This window comes from Notolepis coatsorum (genome assembly GCF_963971535.1).
Source record: "Notolepis coatsorum genome assembly, chromosome: 10".
NCBI classification, from domain to species: domain Eukaryota; kingdom Metazoa; phylum Chordata; class Actinopteri; order Aulopiformes; family Paralepididae; genus Notolepis; species Notolepis coatsorum.
Window position 1 is genome coordinate 45,487,628 of NC_140174.1, and position 24,579 is coordinate 45,512,206.

At 46.2% G+C, this 24,579-nt stretch overlaps 1 protein-coding gene across 1 annotated transcript in view; it reads right to left on the bottom strand.

Annotated features, from left to right (window-relative positions):
* LOC311235560 (glutamate receptor ionotropic, NMDA 2C-like) overlaps positions 1-23,930 on the bottom strand; it is a 177,525-nt gene extending 153,595 nt beyond the window's left edge. The window contains exon 1 of the mRNA XM_084323029.1: positions 23,570-23,930. The gene's annotated coding sequence lies outside the window, so the exon portion shown is untranslated. The remainder of the gene's footprint in view (positions 1-23,569) is intronic.
* Positions 23,931-24,579: the final 649 nt, after the last annotated feature.

Below are 24,579 nucleotides of genomic sequence, written 5' to 3' on the forward strand. Positions count from 1 at the left end.
CCCCGATCGATCGGCCAGGGATCGGTATCGGCCGATATTCAGTATAAATATGAGATCTGTGAATTCCGATAATGCTTTATTTTCGCCGATCGTGAAAAGCGATAGAAAAACATGATCCAATTCTTAGCGGAGATCTCACTCGCTGTCTGTCTCAGACACACGGAGCTGCAAACTGCCGCTGCTCCTCCTCCTCCTCCTCCCTTGCCCCTCCCGCACCCGTGTAAACACAGAGGAGGTTCCTCTGCTCTAGTCTATAGTGCATGGGACCGTGAGCTAACGTTAGCTACCTAGCTATCGTTACTGTTTAAACAAAATTACCCAGTCAACTATTCACTTTTAGTAGGCATTGTCTAACGGTATCTAGCCGGCTAGCTACTGATAGCTCCTGATATCAACAAATGCTCCAGCAATAGTCTAGTAGTGCATGTTGATACCTCCGTTAGCTCACGTTAGCTCACGTTAGCTCACTGTTCAAAACGAAATCTCCCATTGAACTAAATAGTTCACTGAGGCGTTGTCTTAACGTTATCTAGCCGGCTAGCAGTAGCTACAGATAGCTCCTGATATCAATGTCTTATAACATTGATTCGATGCGTATTCGAGCCCCGGCTTGCATCGCAGTCACAAACGGGGCTAGCTGAGGGAGTAGGGTATATCTGCAGAGCCGCAGCCGCAGATATACCCTGCTGTGCTGAGGGCATGCTGAATGTGATTTAACCAAAGCAGAGTATACACAGTGGAGACAGTGGAGATAGCGAGCATTTTGACTTGTTGCGTGGTGGGGGTGTCTCGCAGATAATACAACTACAAGTATAATTATATAATATATATATAAAAAAAAAAAAAAGTATACATAAAAAAAATATATATATATATAAAACCAAAAACGATCGATATCGGATCGGTATCGGCCGATATGGCTCAAGACGATCGGTGATCGGTATTGTTAAGAGATATGAATACATGTACTCAGAGGAATGTATATTACCAAATGTATGTATATATATGCAGTACTTGTTTATATCACTTGGGAGCGCTGTAGCGTCTTACAGAAAGGATGCACGTAATGACGTCATCACGTCAATCTATATGACCGCGTCAGCGGAGGTGTGTTCTCTCTTCCTATTCTTCTCAGTCTATCGAGGTGTGTGTACACTAGGGCTGTCCCCGACTAAGGATTTGGATGGTCGACTATGATTGGCCAAAATTTGCCGTTATACGACTATTGGTCAGCTAAATAAAAGAAATAAAAAAAAATTAAAGTATAATTTTTTTTTATTATTATTATTTTTTTTTTCATTCCATTTGGGCTGTGGCGGGTGCTTAATGTCTGAAGGAGTTGACTGAAGGCTTCTTGTCCTCTGCAAAAGCATGCAATTGGTCCACTGATGGATACATCTTGATATTTGTCTAGTCTAGTGTGTTCATTAGATGGGTGAAATCCTCTTTCAGTGCCTCTGTGCCTGTTTTCGTAGGCAGTTAGCCTCTGGTATGCGTGCCATTAGCGTTAGCCACGCTTCTAGGCCTCTTTTCGTTTGGAAAGAATGAAAAAAAAAAAAAAAAAATTATTTTCTTTTTTACTATTCGACTAAGAGGTTGATTAGTCGACTACGGCCCCTTTCGACCGATTAGTCGACTAATCGCCTAATAGGGGTCAGCCCTAGTGTACACAGGTGCATACCTCCACAAGTTCTATACCTACCCCACCAATGTCAAGTGGTGAAGTTGTGCTTATTCAATAAACAAGCTAAAGGCTAAAGATATCTCCTTGGACAACGTGTATTTTCTTCTACATGCAACACAAGATAAACTGCAACGCTCAAGGACGCGAGAAGGGGGGGTGCGGCAGGGGCTGCAGCACCCCCTGCTGGATGGGAGTGTAACTGCAACTGCAAGGTTGTTTTGGATTTTATTCCAAATTTGTAACCGAGGCTACTCATGTCACAGAGCGGAACGGCACTGCAGATTTACCCTACTCTTGGAATTCATTCAGATCGTCATAGGGGCGCTGTCTCGATAATGCAGTGTTATTAACAGCGTGTAGCCGACGCATGAACCGGTTGGGATTCGAATAGACGCGGCCTGGAAGAGTCAACGCGGAACTGTAAATCCGTTGGTAAAAAAAATAGACACAGCGGCTGCGCCCTGCCTGGGATAGTTAACTTTTGGGACGCTGAATTCGCAGTAAAGGAATATATGAACAAGCCAGCAGAACTATCCGAGCCCCCGGGAGGGTGATCGAAGACCTTTTGCATGCCGGCGATCATGTATGCGGGGAACGAATTGCAGAGGGAGGGCGCAACAGCCAGGTGGGGTAAGCTGGGCTGTGATGTGTGCATCAGAACGGTTACTTGTCTCGCACCGTCGCACGCTCAGAGCGCGGAGTTGGGCAGCGGTTTTGATTGAAAAGTTTGATTGAAAAGTTTATTAACAGATTGCAGAATGGGTACAGTACAGTACAGCTCAATACATACAATTGTTAAGGGGATGCAGACCAGAGAAAGACTTTCGTCTTGTTTATATCAGGGTCCCCCATTTTCAATTCATCATAGTATCCTCTAGTGAACGAGAGTGTTGGTTATGACGTGACAGACAGTGGAGCTGTTTGCAGATAGCGAGCATTTTGACGTGTTGCGTGGTGGCGATGTCTCGCAGACAATACAACTACAAGTATAATTATATAATATATATATTTTATATAAAAAAAAATTATATAAAAAAAAAAGATTAATCAAAAACGATCCATATCTCAGCACCCCCACTCCCCGCGGACTTCTCGCGTCCCTGGGTATCGGTGGCAAAAAACGTGATCGGGGCATCCCTACTCTCAATACAACAACTCCAACCTCACCTCCACTCAACTTACCTCTGACTAACCTAGTGTATTTGTAGTGTGTGTGTCTGGGGTGTGTGCATGTGAGATGTGGGTGAACAGGTGAGATGCACAGGTGTGTTCTATGGGTACTAATAAGCTACCTAATTGTTTCTACTCCTTCCGTGGCAATAATATCTCCCGTCCTTCACATATCCATGAGAGGGGGGGGTGATATCTGCCACAATACTCTATGTGCGTATGTGTACAGACTGTGTGTGTGGTGTGTGTGTGTGTGTGTGTGTGTGTGTGTGTGTGTGTGTGTGTGTGTGTGTGTGTGTGTGTGTGTGTGTGTGTGTGTGTGTGTGTGTGTGTGTGTGTGTGTGTGTGTGTGTGTGTGTGTGTGTGTGTGTGTGTGTGTGTGTGTGTGTGTGTGTGTGTGTGTGTGTGTGTGTGTGTGTGTGTAATCCTCTATAATCCTTCCCCTAGTGTCATGACTGTAATCACCTATTCATCTCTGTACACACTTTGCATCAACCACACACACACACACACTCCTCAGAGAGAGAGAGAGAGAGAGAGAGAGAGAGAGAGAGAGAGAGAGAGAGAGAGAGAGAGAGAGAGAGAGAGAGAGAGAGAGAGAGGGAGAGAGACCAAAACTACAACACGTGCCCTTAACCCTCATCATTGGGATTACATTACATTGCTGCAGCCAGGCTTTCCCAGCATGGTCTGGGGAACCAACCTGGAATTGAAATGGCTAGAAGGGCTATTCCGATTAATTCCAATCTTCCAGGTCTTCCATGTAGGGCTTTTGGACATGTTGTGGGAATAGTCAATAATAATTTTCTGACACAGACACTTTCCCAAACCAGTCGTATTTTACAACACATTAACATTTTTGTCATTTAGCTGATGCTTTTATCCAAAGCGACTTGTGGTACAAGTTCTGTACAACAAGTCAGCAGGAAGGGTACAACTCTATCAGCTGAGGAACAATGTTCATCAAAGTCTTGAAACTTGAGTGCTGCAGCAGTATTTGCCAAGCGAACAGATATTTACTGGACCCTTGAGGTCCAGCCTATAAGTCCAAAATGGGGTAACTCACCCACTCAATACACAGTTGGCTATTATGACCCAGCTATCTTGAGTCAGCCAATCAAGATGCAGCAGTCACTCACAACTATGCATTTTTTCAACTGACAATCTTCACAGTCACGCGGTGTCTTGCAATGTAATAATGGCAGGTGTTTTAAAGGGAGAAACCACTCTAAAATATAACTTTCTTTATATAATAGGCCTACTATATACTATATTCCACCATGACAAAAACAAACATTCTAGAGCAAAATTATTGTCAACAGTATAACAGTAGCAAACACTGCAACAGGCAATAGCCTTGGGTCCAAGCTGTTGCCCCATGCAGTTCCACTGAAACCGCCTATAGAGCTCATATGAACAAGTCTCTCCTTCAGCTGAATACCAGAGACAAGACTCTAATTGATGATGTCATCATAGATAGTGAATAATGGAACAACTCTTAGAACAGTATGACAGCACCCATGGTGATTTTACTGGGATATGAGAACACTATGACAGCACCCATGGTGATTTTCTGGGACATGGGTACGTTTTCTGGGCGTACAGAACTATATGCCCTACATTTAAATAAAACTCATTTAGATCTAATAGTTCAAACAACATTTATATGAGCCCACAAAGTCAGTCACTAATCCATTGTCAATGGATATATTCAAGTGTTGGTGCTCTGGTTTCCAGCCTAGGGGGAGGGGGCTATGTTTAAGCATTACATCACGCGCAGGAGTGTGTTATCAAGTCAAGTCAAGTCAAGTCAAGAGTTTTAATTGTCACGGCATACAGGTATACAATGAAATGCGGCTGGTCTTGCCCGCGACGATGTGCAATACAGTGGTACAACATATAATAGAATCCAATAAAATACAGTGGTACAACATATTAAAGAATCCAATAACAACAACAGTGCAATAAACAGGTACATGGTGTGCCATCTCGGTATCTGTACATAGTATTTACAGAGCATATAGGACATGCTAGGTAGCTTTAGTAGTGCAATACACTGTTCCTGATGTTATACTAATTTAAAGTGGCCTTTCCTCTGGCCATAAGTGTGCGTGTGTGCGGCATGAGTGTTAAAGTGGCTGCTAGTGTGTGAGCGTGCTCAGCGTGCATGTCGTGTATGTGCTTGTGTGTGCTTGTGTGTGGATAGTTCAGTTTCTGTGTCTCTCAATGTTCATTGTTCAAGGCTCTGATGGCCTGGGGGAAGAAGCTTAGCCTAAGCCTCTCCGTCCTAGTAGCTGGGGTTCGCAGGCGTCTGCCTGACCTCAGCAGCTGGAACAGGCTGTTATTGGGGTGGTGGGGGTCTTTCATTATCCTGCAGGCTCTGGATTTGCACCTCTTGTTGTATAGAGCCTGCAGGGGAGGTAGCGCAATACCCGTGGTACGCTCGGCTGAGCGCACCACTCTCTGTAGGGCCTTCTTGTCCTGTGCCGTGCTGTTCCCATACCAGGCAGTGATGTTTCCGGTCAAGATGCTCTCTACAGCTCCTGAGTAGAAGGACTGGAGTATCTTCCCCGATACTCTGAACTTCCTTAACTGTCTCAGGTGGTAGAGGCGCTGCTTCGCTTTCTTTACTACTGTGTCTATGTGTGTTGACCATGTTAGATCCTCTGAGATGTGGACCCCCAGGTACTTGAAGCTGCTCACCCTGTCCACGGTAGCCCCGTTAATCATCAGTGGTGTGTGTGTCTCCTGCTGTCCTCTCCTATAATCCACGATCAGCTCCTTGGTTTTACCAATGTTCAGGAGCAGGCTGTTGTCCTGGCACCAACGTTCCAGTACCTCAACCTCCTCTCGGTAGGCCTTCTCGTCGTTGTCCGAGATCAGCCCCACCACCACCGTGTCGTCGGCGAACTTCACTATGGAGTTGGAGCTGAACTTGGCCACACAATCGTGTGTGTAGAGTGAGTACAGCAGGGGGCTTAGAACACAGCCCTGGGGGGACCCGATGCTCAGGGTGATGGTGTTGGAGGTCTGACCCCCCACCCTGACCGCCTGGGGTCTTTCACTCAGAAAGTCCAGTACCCAGGCGCTCAGGGCGGAGCTCAGACCTAGCTCGATCAGCTTGTCAACTAGTCTGGTGGGGACTATGGTGTTGAACGCTGAGCTGTAGTCAATGAACAACAGTCTCACATAGCCCCCCTTCTGACGGTCAAGGTGGGAGAGAGTGCTGTGCAGTACCTGGGAGACCGCGTCGTCAGTGGACCTGTTTGTCCTGTATGCAAATTGCATAGGGTCCATATCACTGGGGAGAGAGGCACAAATGTGGTCCTTGACCAGCCTCTCGAAACATTTCATGACCACAGAGGTGAGTGCCACCGGTCTGTAGTCGTTTGGACATGTTGGGGAGGGTTTCTTCGGTACAGGGATGATGGTAGACATCTTGAAGCAGGCAGGGACTACTGACTCCGCCAGGGATTGATTAAATATGGCGGTGAACACCGGGGCAAGCTGGTTTGCACAGGACTTAAGTATGCGTCCTGTTATACCATCTGGGCCCGCAGCCTTCCTGGTGTTCACCTGCATAAATGCTCTTCTCACACTGTGTTCCGACAACGAGAGAGCGCCCCCGCCCCCCCGCGGTTGCCCCCCCCCTCCACAACAGCCGGTGCGCCAGTGACGTCACTAGCCAGAGGGCTAGCGGCGACACTGTCTACACCGAACCGAGCGTAGAAGGAGTTGAGTTTGTCCGCGAGAGAGGCGTCGTCGCTCCCCATTGAGGGGGCGCTGACTTTGTAGTCAGTTATTGTCTTCAGTCCCCTCCACAAGCCCCTTGTGTCGTTTTGTGCCATTATAAGAATTAGAGCATGCCTAGGGGTGGTTGTTAGGCCCAAGGCGCAGCCGAGGGTCGTTAGACCCCCCCTAGACATGCTCTAATTCTTATAACACAGGACTACAAGTGGTGTAATGTCTTTTATACAATTGCAGAATTCATCCAACCTTATTATATTATATACAATAAATATACAATAAACACACATTAATTGAAGATTTATTCACAAAACCATCCGCAGAAAAAGTAGGTCCAAAAAAGAAAAAGAGAAGTTGCCTCCGTGTCTAGAAGCAGCTCGGAGGTGCAGTGTTTTAAAGCATTCCATCTAAGAGTGAAGTGAGCGGTTGTTATTGGATTGATTGATTGATTGATTGATTGATTGATTGATTGATTGATTGATTGATTGATTGAACATTTTATTACAGATAGACAGTGCTACATCTTTATACAATTGCCGAATTCATCCGACCTTATTGCTATACAATAAACACACATTCATTTAAGCATAATGGAGATTTATTCACAAAACCATCAGCAGAAAAAGTAGGAAAAAAAAGAAAAAAGAAGTTGCCTCCGTGTCTAGAAGCAGCTCGGAGGTGTGGTGTTTCAAAGCATTCCATCTAAGAGTGAAGTGAGCGGTTGTTATTGGAATGATTGATTGATTGAAAATGTTATTAACAGTGCCATGACAGTGTCCTTTTGAAGGAGAGGAGGTTCTACAACGAATGCATCTACAGCTCAATACACTGTTAAAGTTATGTGATGTGTACAATTGCATGTAACTGTCTAACTGTTTCCACAAGAGGGCGCTATAGGCGGAGCTATTAATGCTGGCGCCATGTAAGAGGTATAAAAGGAGATGTTAACTCCCCCTCTGTCTCTTCCTCCGTCGCTCTCACAAGAGAAGGACTCTCATGTACTGTTGGGTGCAATGTGATAATAAACCACGCCGTTTAATGGCTAAGTGAGAAGACCTTGTCGTCATGACCAACTTATTGTTGCCCCATAAGTGACTCTGTCAACAGTGACATGCCAGTGTCCTTTTGAAGGAGAGGATGTTCTACAACGAATGGATCTACAGCTCAATACACAATTTTTTTTTTTTTTTTTTCACTTTTTCTCCTTATTTTCTATTTTTCTCCCATCCCAATTTCGTATCGCCAATTCACCCCTTCAATTCTCCCTTCCTCTGTCTTGAACGTTGCTAGACTATGCCTCCCACTGGTCGGCTGTAGTGAGGATAGAAGCCTTGCATCACGTGTCCCCTCCGGTACACGAGGAGGCAGCCTGTCGCATATTTTCACCAGACAGCGCAGACTCTCAGTGGCGAGGAGTAACGCGTGGGAGGCTCACGCTGCCCCCGATACTTCCTGTCTCTGCTGAACAGGCGTCACCCAACCGACCTGTAGGAGTCGCTGTCCACAACTGCCAATTGAGATAGTATGACGACTGGCCCAAGCCGCAGGCAACGCTGACTCGGGGAGTCGAGACCGGAGTCTCTTGCATTGGTGACGAGCGCAATCTCCGCTACGCCACCCAGTCGCCCCAATACACACAATTGTTAAGGGGATGCTGACCACAGAAAGACTTTCGTCTTGTTTACATCAGGGTCCCCCATTGCATGCAATTGTATAAATAATATATACATATTGACTTCACTGTCCAGGATCCTTGGAACAGCACAATTTATAACCTGTTACATGGTGGATTTCCCCTTTAAATTCCATTTAACTAAGCCAAGGGGATAGACCAGCTCAACAGTAACACATGCAGTCAAATGAGCTGACAGATGAAACCATTAGGCTCTAAATTATGTGGGTGTTTAATCTATACACACTCCTTTTGTCAGCAGTCACACCTGAAAGGAGCCTTTGATAACGTCTGTTCCCGTTGAGTGCATACAGACACACACACACACACACACACACACACACACACACACACACACACACACACACACACACACACACACACACACACACACACACACACACACACACACACACACACACACACACACACACACACACACACACACACACACACACACACACACACACACACACACTGTGGCAGACCGGCTGGCGTGGTAATAGATGGCCGCTATGTGTCGGCCAAGGTACTGGGGCATATGCCCATATTAGGAGTTCTGGAGAGACTACCGGCAGACCAGAGCACATCAGTGCAGATGAAGTGCACCTGTGCCAGACGCGCCCGAGACAGGTGAGCGCAATCACCACACCATCAAGCAATATAGAAAAAAAATGGAGACAGAGGGACAGAATCATTGGGAGTAGTTGAGGCGAAACCTGTATGAAGTGAGTAAGAGAGAAGTGTAATGGAGAAGGAGGACCCTGCTGTGTGCTATAACCCCTGATCGTATGAGAACCTGCCTGTGTATCGACCCCTGCTTGTCTGACGTCTCTTCTCCCGGATCATCCCACGCTCGTACGAGAACCGCTATCTGTGTACCGAACCCCACTAACAGACCAAGGCGCTTCTCTGGAATTACTGACTGGCTGACGATCACACTAACCCCTCCTTTTCCCCTAAACAGCATTAAAACTGCTGTTAAACTTGCTTCTACTGTGTGCCGTGTGTATTTTGTTAAATCCAATCTGGTGACAGCTCATAACACCCCCGACCCAGAGTCTGTCACAACACGTACACACACAGACACACACAGACACACACATACACACACGCGCACACACACACACACACACACACACACACACACACACACACACACACACACACACACACACACACACACACACACACGTACACACACACACACATACACACACACACACACACACACACACACACACACACAGATATATTATATGTGCATTTGATAGACTGTCTCTCTCTGGAGTGCACGCTGGTTGATCTCCGTCAGATCTGTGGTCATCAGAGACACCTTGGTAATTAACAGCCCCTCCTGCCTTTAATTCAAAGCAACATCCAAAGCAGCGCTGGGTTTCAATAAGTGCCGCACCACCTCACCGTTCCTGTTCCTTGCATATCAATCATTCACCATATAACTAGGCTTTAGGCACCAAGGTTATGTGAGCATGGAAACACAGCTGAAACCATGGACGTCTCTGTGAATCCAAGTCCTCACACACAGCTAACACTGATACAGGAGTAACAGTTGATGTGGTTGGCAAGGTTTCAAAACATATTTATTCTGGTGTGCAATTAAAACGGTCTTAAATCATTTTCAGTTTTAATCTAATAAGGCGTGTTATTCATGAATTATGCAGCTTCTGGAACAACAACGGTAACTGTTCTATCTGTTCTGTCAAAGGAATGATATGTAGGAAGTTCTATAGAGGGCATTTTGATTCATAAGAGGTATGTCGGGGTCCAAATCATTTCTCTGACAAAAGCTTACTCCAGATTATGCATCATATAAATACAGGACAATATCATCTGCCATCAAGTGATGGCGTTTGCTCTTTGATCCTGCTATTATCCTATCCACATCATTGTTTTTTTCATGCAGGGAGATACGATGTTAGATGATCGTAAATTATATTGGATAAAGCAGACCACCTTCCACTTGCACCTTGCACCTTGCCGCACACAACTTAAACAGTGTAACTTAAGAGATGTTGTTGTTGAATGCTATGAAAGACTATGGATTCAACTAGCATAAAATTCATACTTTGAGATACAGTATACCGTATGTAGAGATTTAGCTTTTATTTCTCTATGAGTGATTATGAAAAGTACACAACGTCGGTGGCAATAAGTATAGACATGAAAATTCACTGTCCTGCTGGCTACGCTATGATTTGTACTTATCAGATGAGGCTAGCATCTATAATCTCACTGGCCAGAATTTGTATGTGGGTAAATCAACATGATGTGGATATAAAAGCCAATAGCACTACCTCGCTATTGCCCTGCCATTATGCCATAAAGTCCCCACGACTTTAGAGCATGTTTTCGCTTTGGTAGTTTGATGTGTTTCTGAATAAATCAGGCTATTTGGGCTGGATTTATATCTAAGAGTGGGTGTAATAATTCACCAAATCCAGATTCAATTTGACTTTAAAAAATCTATTTGATGATGATGATGATGATGATGATGATGATGATGATGATGATGATGATTATAATCAGTTTTGAATTGTTAGAAAAAACACCAGTTTCTCCAAACCTTTAAGTCTTTATACAAGATATGATATAATTTGGAAAAAAAGAAAAATACATGAATAATAAAATAATTCACTAGCGTAAGCATCATACTGTAGATAAATTGCTCTGTCTTGCTCTAGAAGTCCACTTATCCAATTATCGGGGCAACTAATTTTGCATTTCTCAGGTCCTCAGTAATTGGTTTGTATTGATTTGCTTCCATGCAACAGCAATAAGCGTTCTGTTTTCATAGTGCAATAGTCAAATGGAACAGCTACCAGATGAAACGGTCAAAAAACTATTGCTTTGACAGTCATGAGTTGTTGTTTTCTTATTATCCAATATCCCTATACAGTTATATTTTACCACATGGAAAAACCATACCACTGCAACACTAATGCAGGGTAGAAGGAAGATACAGTATACTTGATGCATGATAAGGAACTTAGACAGTGATTGTATGTGTTGGTGGTCAGCAACAGCAGCAGAATTAACATGAAAATACCAAGCTCTTGTACTGTATGCGGTAGATTTGATCTTCATCAAAAGCCTAAAACCAAGCAGAGAGAAAGAGATTTAGAGGATATAGAGAGATAGGGGTGGGACGATGGAGGGATTGGAGGAATGGATGGGTGTAGAAAACAGAAAATAAAAGAGAGACAAGAGAAAGAGAGCCAGAGTGTCAGAATGCTGAGTTCGTAGATTAGATGACTGTAGAGAGCACCACCCTAATCTCTGGCAAAAGATATGCCAAGTATGTGTGTGTGTGTGTGTGTGTGTGTGTGTGTGTGTGTGTGTGTGTGTGTGTGTGTGTGTGTGTGTGTGTGTGTGTGTGTGTGTGTGTGTGTGTGTGTGTGTGTGTGTGTGTGTGTGTGTGTGTGTGTGTGTGTGTGTGTGTGTGTGTGTCAAAAGGCGGGCTGCAAGAGAGGGTGTGTCTGCTTCAGATTAGCAGCAATATAAGAGAGTGGGATTACAAGAGACAGGCTATGACAATGGGAGATGGAACACATTGACAAAACTGAATCTCTCTCTCTCAATCTCACACACACACACACACACACACACACACACATAAATACGCACAAATGTGCGTGCGCACACACAGACACACACACAGACACACACACAACACAGCACAGCACAGCACAGCACCAAACAATCAGCCAACTTTAGCCCACACAATGCAACTGTTAATGGAATGAAAGAATAGTGACAGCCCATAATGGCAGCCAGCATGGGAGAGAGTTCACATGGGATATCATCCAACAGATTATTGAGAATAATGTCATCATCAATGATCTCATTCATCATGTCGGCACACTTGCTGGTCTAACTGATTTATATGTGTACAGTGTACAGTGTACAGTGTGTGTGTGTGTGTGTGTGTGTGTGTGTGTGTGTGTGTGTGTGTGTGTGTGTGTGTGTGTGTGTGTGTGTGTGTGTGTGTGTGTGTGTGTGTGTGTGTGTGTGTGTGTGTGTGTGTGTGTGTGTGTGTGTGTGTGTGTGTGTGTAACTACTGTATGCACTCATACACTTGTGCTGGGATTTCTATTGCCCAGATTGGAGGAAGGCTCCGTGATGAAGGATAGAGGCTTTAGTTCCTCTGTGGGACCACAGGTGTGGCTGAAGAACATGCATGCATGCCTGCTAATGCACATGCACACACACACACACATAGATACGCACAGACACACACACAGAAACACACACACTACAATAGATAGTATCACTGAAAGCCATACCATACAGCTGCAGTGGTCTCTATCCTACACGGCGACTACACCAGCATAGAATATATCTATACCTTATAGAATATAGAATATAACATAGAATATATCTATACCTTATAGAATATAGAATATAACATAGAATATATCTATACCATATAGAATATAGAATATAACATAGAATATATCTATACCTTATAGAATATAGAATATAACATAGAATATATCTTTACCTTATAGAATATAGAATATAACATAGAATATATATATGCCTTATCCCACCCAGCAACTGCCCACCCTGGGCTCCCCCTTCTCTTCTCCCCTCTGTCACGCGATGGAAGGATACGCATCAGAACGATAGGTTATGTAGATAACCTAGTTATATTAGTATTGGCTAAGCGTCCCGCTCTGAGCCTTACGAGATACTCTATATCTCCTGTGATACCTAATGTATCTCCCACGAACAAAAAACACATGCACCCCACCTGTATGGGGCCCCGCCCCTTATGGTGGTACCACCCATATAACCATGACTCTGGTCATGAAACACCCTTCCTCGCCAAAAACCCGTCCCAGGAAAAGACCCCTCAAGAGGGAACTCAGGGCGCGCAGAGCGGGACGCTTAGCCAATACTAATATAACTAGGTTATCTACATAACCTATCGTTATATTTCGTATAGCATCGCGTCCCGCTCTGAGCCTTACGAGATAATGGGGAAGAGCGGGCGCGAGACCCGACAGATGTACCCCCTGAGGACCCGTAAGCCCACATCAAGGGGTGCGGGGAGCCCTGTCACCCCATCCTTCCTAACGAAGGGGGGGCGCAGTCAACTCCACCTGAATGCGAACAAGAGGGAGCCAGAACCCCTTGAACACACCGTACAGGCGGAACCACGTGTGACTCAACACACTGCGGCCCATACCCATACACTCCTGCTACCCGACCAAAGGACGGGAAGCAGGAAAGGCCACAGACCCCAGAACCGCCTGGGAGACAGAACCCCCGGTCATGTCCATGAGGTAAAACCTTACAAAGGGGCCCGGTGAGGACCATGAAGCTGCAGCACAGATGGCCTCCACCGAGGCCCCACCCAGGAGAGCGGCAGAGGCAGCCACCCCACGAGTGGAGTGCGCCCTGACGCCCCCAGGGGGATCCTGCCCAGCCAGCGTGTAGCAGAGGGTAACACCCTCGCACAACCAATGGGACAGGCGCTGCTCCGACAGTGCCTTACCAGCACAAGCCCCACCGTAACAGACAAAAAGCTGGTCGGTAACCCTGAAATCCTGAGTACGGCTGAGGTAAATCCCCAAGCACGGACTGGACATGACAGGTGAAGGCCTGCATCTAACTCACCAGTGTGAGGAGGAGGACGAAACGCCTGAACCACAATATCCCGGGAGCGGAAGGAACTCCGGATATTCTTAGGCACGAAAGCAGGATTAGGTTGCAGAGTGACACCGCAATCGGTCCGAAAAGACAGGCACTCTGGACGTACCGAGAGAGCACAGAGCTCACCTACGCGTTTAGCGGAAGTGACAGCCAGAAGGAACGCGGTCCTGAAGGACAGCTGTCCCAACGGCGCCCGCTCGAGCGGCTCAAACGGGGCCAAGGACAACCGACCGAGGACCAATTGAAGATCCCAAGTCGGAGCCAAGGAGCGTTGCACCGGCTTAACGCGTCGAGCGCCAAGCAGGAAACGCTTCACAAGAGGGTGGCTGAACAAGACATCCCCTCAAACCCCTCATGATAGGAGGATATAGCTGCTGCATATACCCTCACCGTCGAAGCCGACAGTCTATCAAGGAGAGACTGGAGGTAACTAAGGACAGCAACCAGGGGGCAGGAGACTGAGTCCTGGCCCCCCGCCTTACACCACACTTGGAACATACGTCATCTGCCCGCGTAAGCGCGACAGTGGAGGGAGCATGCGCATTCCAGATGGTAACACCATCAGGATCAAGGACCTGCGCCCCTCAACGTACCCGTCCCAACAACTGACCTAACAGATGTATGGGGAAGAATCCCTGGCGGCACGGCATCGGTCCCAGACCTGCCTGGCCATGTCCAGACGCAATCCTCACCCGTCAGGATGAGGGCCGCCCCGCGACAGTACACCTGCACCCACATTCTCCCTGCCGGGGATGTGGGGAGCCCTTAGGCCGCGCAGATGGAGGACGCCCATAGCCAGCCGCCCGCCGCCTGGTGCAGACAGGGGGAGCGTACTCCTCCCTGTCTGTCGATACACGACACTGACGTCGTATCGTCCGTCCTGATCAACACCATTTGTGGACCAGAAGGACCGCTTTCAACACCAACACATTGAACGTAGCGCAGACCAGGCAGCATGGTTTGCCAGCTGCCCCCTACTGCGTTGGCCCGACGCGTCACCAGCGAGGGAGGCGTCGGTGAAAACGCGACGTGAGACAGCGCCGTAACCGTCCTAGGACGGAACCTCCCGAGCGTGTTGACAACACGCTCTGAGATGGATGCCCATAGCCCTCCAACCGTTGACTGGGAAGAGGAATACTCTACATCCAGTCTACAGCAACCCCAGGCTGGTAGAGACCTGCCTGGTACGAGACCTGACGATCCACCTTGACCGCGAAGGACCAGAACGTCATCAGGGCAGAACACTCCGTAACCCCGGATGACGCAGAGGCCCCAGTGCGGCCTCCACGCACTTGGTGAAGATGCGGGGAGCCAGAGAAAACCGTACGGCAGCCTCTGGTACCCATACGCTAACCCTGCAAAGGAAGCGTAGGTAAGCCCTAGGATGGAAGATCGGGGATGCGCATACGCATCCTACAGGTCTATGGAGGAGAACCAGACCCCCACCTGACAGTGTTCAACAGGTAGGAGACGATCCAAAAAATGCTGAACCTTCCCATGGGACAGGTCCAGCCTGGGTCTTACACCCCTCCCTCCCGACTTCTCGGGCAGAGAACACCGGGAGGAGAACGCCACGACGATGGCTTGCTTCGTCCACAGAGATTGGATCTCGTCGACCAGAGCTGTCCCTGCTGGAGACCCCGACAACAGGGTCTGTACCAAACCTGAAAACGGGTGGGGTTGTGTAAACACAAGTCCCCGCCTCACCATTCTCTCCATCTACCTCGACATATGGTACTGCCGTAGTCATATGTGACGACACTCCCAACGCACCCGCCGTCACGTGGCGCAGGTCCGCCAGGAACTGTAGATAGTTGGCCCGGTCCCCCCCGCTGTGCGAAGACAACCCTGGAATCGTGCGAGGAGCGCGTTCCGTGTCGGAACACCTGACCCTGACACCACCCACGAGGCAATCGCACCCAAGGGGGAACCCCGACAGAAAAGGGCCTGTCTGATACGGGGGGCTTCCGATCAAAAAAGCCCCCCCACTGAACACCCCTCCAGAACATGCTGAAGGAGTTGTTCTGCAGCCGGACATGCAAGGTGTAAGGCCCCCATGGGTTCCTACACACCGTAGCCCTGCAGTGATATCACTACCACCCCAAACCATGTGAGCTGCGACCACTTGCCAATATTCCAGGAGTGGGAGCACCAACATGATACCTGGCCTGGCGAAGGCGAGGCCGGGGAAGCCCGCACTGTGTGCCTCAAAAGGTTTCGAGCCCCCCTGCTGACAACACTTAAGTTGACAGACGTAACACCAGGCTCAACCAACACAGTTCAAGGTGTGGGAGCCGCTTGACAGCACAACATTCTCACGGACAGACCCAGGCTCAGCCATCAACTGGGTGTCAGCCCCTGTCTCCATGAGAAGCGAAGAATGGGGCCGCATACGCTTCAAGAAGGTCCGCGGCCCGCAGCCAAAGGAACACACCCAGAGCCCCGCTTCTGAGGGTAACAGAAAGCGGACTGAGCGGGGAGCGGGCTGCTCGCGGCAAAATGACGACGGAGTGGTTTACCAACACCGAAATCACCCAAAATGGCCGATCCCTCGGCCGCCAAGACTGTCGGCCTCGCGATACCCTGTCGATTCTCCAACCAGGGCACCACTGGCGGGGGAAACATGGCCGCCTGTCGAGGGCCCCGTCATCGCCGCTGACGAGGCCGTGCTCTCTCTTCTTCTGGCTGCGCGGTGTGAGGCGGTGTAGGGCCTAGGACAATACCGCCCGCGCTCCAGCAGAAGACCAAAATCCCCTGCGGAGAGGGGAACCCTGAGCGGTTATAGCTTGCGGCTGGGTCAAAGCTAATAACGTCAACATCCTCGACGGAGTGGTTTACCAACACCGTGCGCGATGTGTCGACGTCGGCCGGCCCTCAAGGCCCCTCCACCAGACACCATTTCTGTAATAGAAAAAACACCAATTCGAACACAGTTCTAATCGTTGCCAATTCCATACCGTGGCGGTACAAGCCTTAACAGCCCACCAGCCACTCGCCAGGCCGACCCATGGTGTCGGCCGGGCGGGGCATTGTTTCAATATATCAAAAACAAAGGACTGACGTTAACATGGAGCACCAGTGGTGATTGCAAACAGCACCCTCCACTGTGGTGTGGACCATGAAAAGGTTAAATGAATAAAAGAGCTAAACCACAAAAACTGTAGAATGAGCAAACCCATACACACAAAGTTTAAGGGGAGACGGACCAGACCCGTCTTCATTCAAAATATTCACAACAGAACACCAGCCCTAGTTTAGCCCATTTACCAAAAAAGGTAAACAAAGCCCCCCCCCCGCACTACTCCCCCAGTATACCGATTGACCGTCAGTATGAATGGTTTGAGAGGAGAGAAAGCTTGTAGCAAGACAGACCTTCTCATAGCAGAGTGACAAAATGAAACAATAGCCCCCTACACAGGGCCGCCCCAGGAGATGGGGGGCCTCGCGTCTAAAAACGCACAGGGCCTCACATTTCTCCCAAGCGGCCCTGCCCTTACACTACTGCAGCCTAACGCCAGGCAATGTGGAACCCAAGACAACAATTGCCTGTGCACAGACACGCAACATGTTTACCATGTCGGCTGGACCCATAGCCCCACTACCCGACGCCAACCCAGATGGGAACACCGTTCAACAAACCCCGCCGGAACACAAGGTAATACCTGGCTAGAACCTAGCCACGACCTACCCCGTTGTCAACCCATTTACCCGAAAAAGGTAAATAGAACTCAAAACCCCACAACAGCTACCGACTGACCTTCATTGATGAACCGGGCAAGAGGCGGGAGAGTGACAACATCTCACGGCGGAGACATTAAAACAGCATAGCAATTAGCAGTAGTGATAGCATGCGGCAGTAGCGATAGCATGTTAGCATAGCTTTTAGATGTTTTAGCAGCACGCCCAAGACAGCTTGGAAACCGTTCCCTGCAGAGAACGTTCACCAAACCATCTTGCCCCTGGCGCCAACACACAACAAGGTTGTGTTAACAACACAAACCAGCATTACTAACACTAATACCCATGCCTGAAGACACAGGGCCTACCTGAGTACAAGCTGGCCCGACAGCCAGCCTTGTACAGCTGAACCTCGATGTGCAGTCATCAAACGAGGAACATCACAGGCCCGTCGTGTCGCCGAAAACATGCGTCGAAGATGCCAGGGGCCAGCAACCTCCGGTAAGCTTCCAACATTATTAATCTTCCTTAATCTTTTCATTCCGCTAGCTCGTATGGTGCAAGCATCCAGTACGCTGGGACGAAAATAGAGGAAGGGTGTTTCATGACCAGAGTCATGGTTATATGGGTGGTACCACCATAAGGGGCGGGGCCCCATACAGGTGGGGTGCATGTGTTTTTTGTTCGTGGGAGATACATTAGGTATCACAGGAGATATAGAGTATCTCGTAAGGCTCAGAGCGGGACGCGATGCTATACGAAATATAACCTCTCACCATGACGTACTCTGTGTACTCCACAAAGGCTCCTGACTGAAAACATGAACAGTACCTCCGTCACAAAGACTAAGCGTTGAGACACGTGTGCATATAATTGAAGTGCAATTTATTGTTCTTTCCTTTTGTTTTTGGTGTACATAGATTATGATACATTTGTATCAGAGATATTGTCTAATGTCTTTTCCTCTGTCATGTACTACTCTCTCTGTGTTGTCCTGTTAGAATGTGGATTGTTGTATGTTTTTGGGCAGATAGCCAAGTCAAACTCTGGCGTATCCCTACATTGAAGAATGAAGTCACTCTGATTCTGATTCTGATTCTGAAGATGATCCTTGGATGTTGTGGAACTGAAATGTGATATTGTATCACAAAACAAACGCATGTCTCCATGTTAGCTGTTTGTCGTCATTATTCCCTGCTCATTCCGATGGCTGAAAAAAGGTCAGCCTACATATTATGGCCAAATGAACAGCAGAATGACATACATCCTCAAAATGTGTTAATTGTATTACTTTTAATACTTGTGGTACCAAATGTCGTACCAAATGTTCAGCTCCCTACTAATACACAATCCTGCCATCCACAAATGCCTCATACCCCTCTGGGGCAATACAGAGTAGAGGAACACTCAGTTATGTAATTACTTAGCTGGTATAGGCTAGACTCTCTTCCCCATATGGGAGCCCTGGGGCCACGGTGAGGAAATTAACACAGATAATCTAGTTGATAGGATGAACATTATCATCATCATCATCATCATCATCATCATCATCATCATCATCATCATCATCATCATCATCATCATCATCATCATCATCATCATCCTCATCATCATCATCATCATCAACATCATCCTCAGAGAATTATCAACACGTATGTCACAGGCTACGCTTTCACTGTGGCTTAAAGACAGATTTGATGCAGATGCAAATGTTATAGAACAATTTGTACTGTTAGCTAAATGTAATTCCTGAATTAGCGTAGCAAACTACTGGACTCTTCTCAACAACGCTCTGTATCAGGTGGAGGAGCTGTGTGCAACATAATACAGTATGTAGTATATTATATAATGAGTAAAATGAAGCAATGTGAAAATAAATGCTTTTTATTGCGTGAAATTATTTTGAATCTGATTATATTATGCAATTAATTATCTTGAATAAGACTATACAGTACAGAGCTTTTCGGGCCATGTGTCTTTCAGATTTTGAGTAATCTTAAACTCCTCCCTCTTTTCTTGATCCTCCAATCCCAACTGTTGCTTTCCTCTGACTTTGAGATAGGTATGTTCAGAACAGTGGTGGAAGAAGTAAATACGCAGATTAAATAGTACTCTGGTAAACGTAGAAATCTTCCATTCAACATTCTACTTTAAAAGTTAAAGTAGAGATGTAATTGATATTGAATGTACTTAAGTATCAAAAGTGAACGTACACATTCTACATGATGTTTGTGTATTCCAGTGCTTGGGAGCCTTCAACCCTTGATCCATTGACCCCTAAAGGATTATGTTTAAGTTCTATGCGCTCCAGTTATGCTAGAGTTATTACGTCCTCTTGAAATTTGCAGGCTTCTACTTTGAATGTACATTATCTTCATAAGGTTCTGCCACATTTTCCATACAAAATATTTTTCTTCAAAGTAACTAATAACTGATGGGTTCAGATAAATGTAGTGGAGTAAAAAGTACAACATTTAATTATCCCAAACAACATAATTGTCCTTTCAACAGAGTGGTTCTACTGTATGAAGTGTTTTTTCTAACTCTAAAGTGCAAAACACTTAAATACTTAAACACTTAAATGTGAAAACATGTGAATGTGTAAACACGGCTGCACAGAGTGAGTCAGGAGCTCCTCCTTTGTCACTGTCAACCCAGCTTTAACCCCTTCAACTCCTCTCTCCACCCACCCCTCCACCCAGATGACTTTACGGAGCGACAGAGTGATTTGTCGTAGCTCACGTATACGTTCATACACGAGATTCACACACGCTACAACCACAAGCACAGTACACGTGTATCATATCACATGTATACGCACGCCCACGCACACACACACACGCACACATACACACACAAACTGACAGATAAGATAAACAAACTCATAAACGCCACCCCCCCCCCAAACTAAAATTATACACACAATATAAATAAATGACTGTGTCACATTATAGCCCTCAGCTTATTATGAGGCATATCACATAGTCTGTGGCCAAGTCATTCATCATAATTAGGGGCTTTAACTGTTGCTTTCCTCCTATCCTTCCTAAGGAAGTCAGCTAAGCCAAGGGCAGTCTCAAGGGTTCCATGTTCTCGCGTCACACATGAAGACTTGACAGCTTAATGGTGACTCGTTGCAGGGCCGTATGTATGAGCTGAGAGGAAATGACACAGGGGATTGTTATCGAGGGGCCATTCAGAGATTACCTTGGCCCCTTGCCTCTCCACGGCCCAGCGTTCAAAACCTCATGTAATAACACCCCGTCTGACAGAGAGTAAATCAGATGTGCAACTCACAAGGAAGTCTCAGGTAACTCTTAACGTTCAAGTCTCAAGCACGTCCCAAGTCACTGTGTTTGGAGTCAAGCAAGTCAAGGCGAGCCCCAGCTAAACGTCAAAAACAAGTCAAGTCATTGCTCGGGTCAAGCAAGTCAAGTCAAAATGTTATAGATAGAGAAAATTGTTTTCTCAGACAAACCATGATGATGGGACCAATTGGTATAGATACTGTAAATGTTTGGTAGTTGTTGATACTTCAGGAATACTTCACTAACTTAATGGGAACATGACTGTATTGTAGTGTGTGTCGACCAACCACTAAACCTTTGTGAGCTGCTGGTATGTTTTTCTTTTTAACCTCATTCCTATAGGCTGCTCTGGCTTACATTTGGTGACACTACTGACATTTTAAAATCACTTATTACATTAAAACAGACATATATGATTCTGTAAAGGACTGAGGAGGCGGTCACAGTCAACTAGCACATCTAACAGGTCTGACCCTTCAGCTCAGCTAGTTAGTGCGGCTGCCTGTGGATCCTCTGGTCCCAGGTTCAAATCCAATCAGTTACAATAACAATAGCATATAATATTGGTATGCTATTGTGGTGGGAAATCTATAATGGTCTTGCATATATTCAAATGACACTTATTTATGAAATTATATTTCATGACATTTGTATAGTGATTGATCATAATTGTGACTGCTTGACAGGAGAATGCACACAGAGATGTTCAATGTCCTGGTTTATGTAAAAAATAAAAATAAAAAAGGTTATCTGTATGATTAAGCTTAGTATGACAACTTCACCTCATCTCAGCACTAAGATGTCAAACGCCCTGCTGGAAATCAAATATATTAATAATATAATAATAATAATAATAATAATAATAATAATAATAATAATAATAATAATAATAATAATAATAATAATAATAATAATAATAATAATAATAATAATAATAATAATAATAATAATAATAATAATAATAATATATAATAACCATGAGGACAGAGTCCACTACAAGTAAACACAGCCAGTGACACCAGCCAACACTGTATTCACAATATCAGTGTATAAAAGATGATGTGTGATTCACGTTATTCAGTTTTTGTCTGCAGATTAACATTTTGTCCTTTCTTCTTTAATCATGCCTTCCATTGACAGTTGTCAACATGGAGGCTAGTGAGTGACATTAGAATAGAGTTGAAATTACTGATATTATGGTGTGGAGGGTGACTGGCATGTATGGGTGATCAATGATCATGGCAATTTTTTTTTAATCTTTATCTAAGACCCTTTAAATGGAGAAATAGATAATTATACCCGCAACAGTTTCCCACTTTGTATTTATAATGCGTGAAATTGTTCAAACATATATTATATCTGATGATCACTAATTTCTGCTGTGGATTGTGCCGACTAATACCTCCATTAATGTAGAACACTTAAATTCAATGAAATTACAGAACAATACCGCCTTTGCCGGTTCTGAATTTGTGACATAGTCCATTCGAGAGAGGGAGAGACCATTCTGCTGTGGTTGAGTTACATATATTTTGAACTATATAGTGAACAGAATGATGAAGCTCTGTCTCGAAAAAGCTGTCAATTCATAAGCTGTCTTGTCTGAATCAGAAACGGCCTGGTGATATACTGTAAGGTTCGAGAGAAAATCAATGTAGGTACTGGAGACTCTTTTCAGCAAGCTTTCAGCTCCATCCTGTCTTGCATTGTTTTCCAGCCACTGTCTTTTAAGGTTGGGCTCACTGCACTAAAAGTCACCTAGTTGTGTTTCAAAATGCTAACTGTTATCATACCAGTATAGAACAATTTAAATATATGCTATTCAACTTCATATAAACTGTCAAGTCCTTTTTGAGTCATCTGCCTCAAGTCAAAGTTGAGTCTCGTGTCATGAATACCAAGTCAAAGGCAAGTCAGGTCTTTTATCATCGTCAAGCAAATCTGCGACTCGAGTGTGAGTCCCCCACCTCTGCCATCTGCTGCTGCACCTGCTTAAAAATTACAATACACACACACATACACACATACACACATACACACCCACACACGCATGCACGCACGCACGCACACACACACACACACACACACACACACACACACACACACACACACACACACACACACACACACACACACACACACACACACACACACACACACACACACACACACACACACACACACACACACACACACACACACACACACACACACACACACACACACACACACACACACACACAGAGACACACACACTCCTAATCCACCGAACCATGGAAGTGATACCTAACCACATTAGGTGTCATTCCTGCTGCACATTGCCAGTTTTTGTCAGCTATACGGCAGGCAGGGCTTTTTCCACCAGGAATCCCCTTCACTTCAGGACAACTTTAAATACCATACCACCTTAGATAACTCGACAGATCCTGCTCTAAAATACACTTTCCCTTCTCTCTATCTCTGTTGCTCTCTCTCTCTCTCTCTTTCTTTATCTCTCTATCCACATTTCTACCTATCAGTCAAAGATCAAAGATGGGTAATTTTCTAATGGAAAAAGGCTCATTCAATGAAAGAAAAAAGGGAGAGAGAAAACAAGGAAATAGAGAAGTAAAGTCAGATTCTGGATCTTACCTGTGCCTTCTGTCTTCATCCAACCCACGTTTCATCCTTCTATTTTCCGTGTCCTTTCTCTCCCTCTCTCTCTCTCTTTTCGTCCGTCTTTCACCTCCCTCTCTCCCCTCTCAGCACCTGTAGGAGTGCTCTTTTAGGCTGTTTGTGTGAGAGCAAGTCTATGTGAGTAGTACGCTTGTGTGCATGAGGCGCAGTTGAGATGTTGGCATGCTCCTTGGAAGACATCACAACATGACAGCTCTCTCTCTCTCTCCCTCTCTCTTTCTTCCTCCTCTCTCCCACAGAGAGGCGAAGGTGTGTGTGTGTGTGTGTGTGCGTGTGTGCGTGTGTGCGTGCGTGCATGCGTGTGTGCGTGCGTGCGTGCGTGTGTGCATGTGTGCGTGTGTGTGTGTGTGTGTGTTTGTGTGTGTAAAGTAGCTGTGTTAAAGAGCGATCATGAGGTGCGGACAGGACAGTGGGAATGAGAAAGGGGGGGTTTGACGGGAAGAACGGAGACAGTGAGAAACCAAGGAAAAGAGAAGAGAATAAGAAAAGAGGGGGGAAAGAGAAAAGAGAAGAGAAGAGAAGAGAAGAGAAGAGAAGAGAAGAGAAGAGAAGAGAAGAGAAGAGAAGAGAAGAGAAGAGAAGAGAAGAGAAGAGAAGAGAAGAGAAGAGAAGAGGGGGGGGAGCGGGCGAGAACCTGTCCACAGTTATTCTTCTGTCAGCGGAGAGCCAGAGGCAGCGATGTGCCGGGGAGAAAGGTGTGAGGCACTGACGAGCAGCCAACTCTGTGTGTGTGTGTGTGTGTGTGTGTGCGCGTGCGTGCGTGCGTGCGTGCGTGCGTGCGTGCGTGCGTGCGTGCGTGCGTGCGTGCGTGCGTGTGTGTGTGTGTGTGCGTGCGTGTGCAAGGAAACCTTGCTGTTTAGCTCTCTATCTCACTCTGTCAGTATCCCCCCTTCCCTGCTGGTCAGAGGAGTGGGGAGAGAGTGATAACAGCGGCGAGAAAAGACCTGCGACAGCCGAGCGGCGCC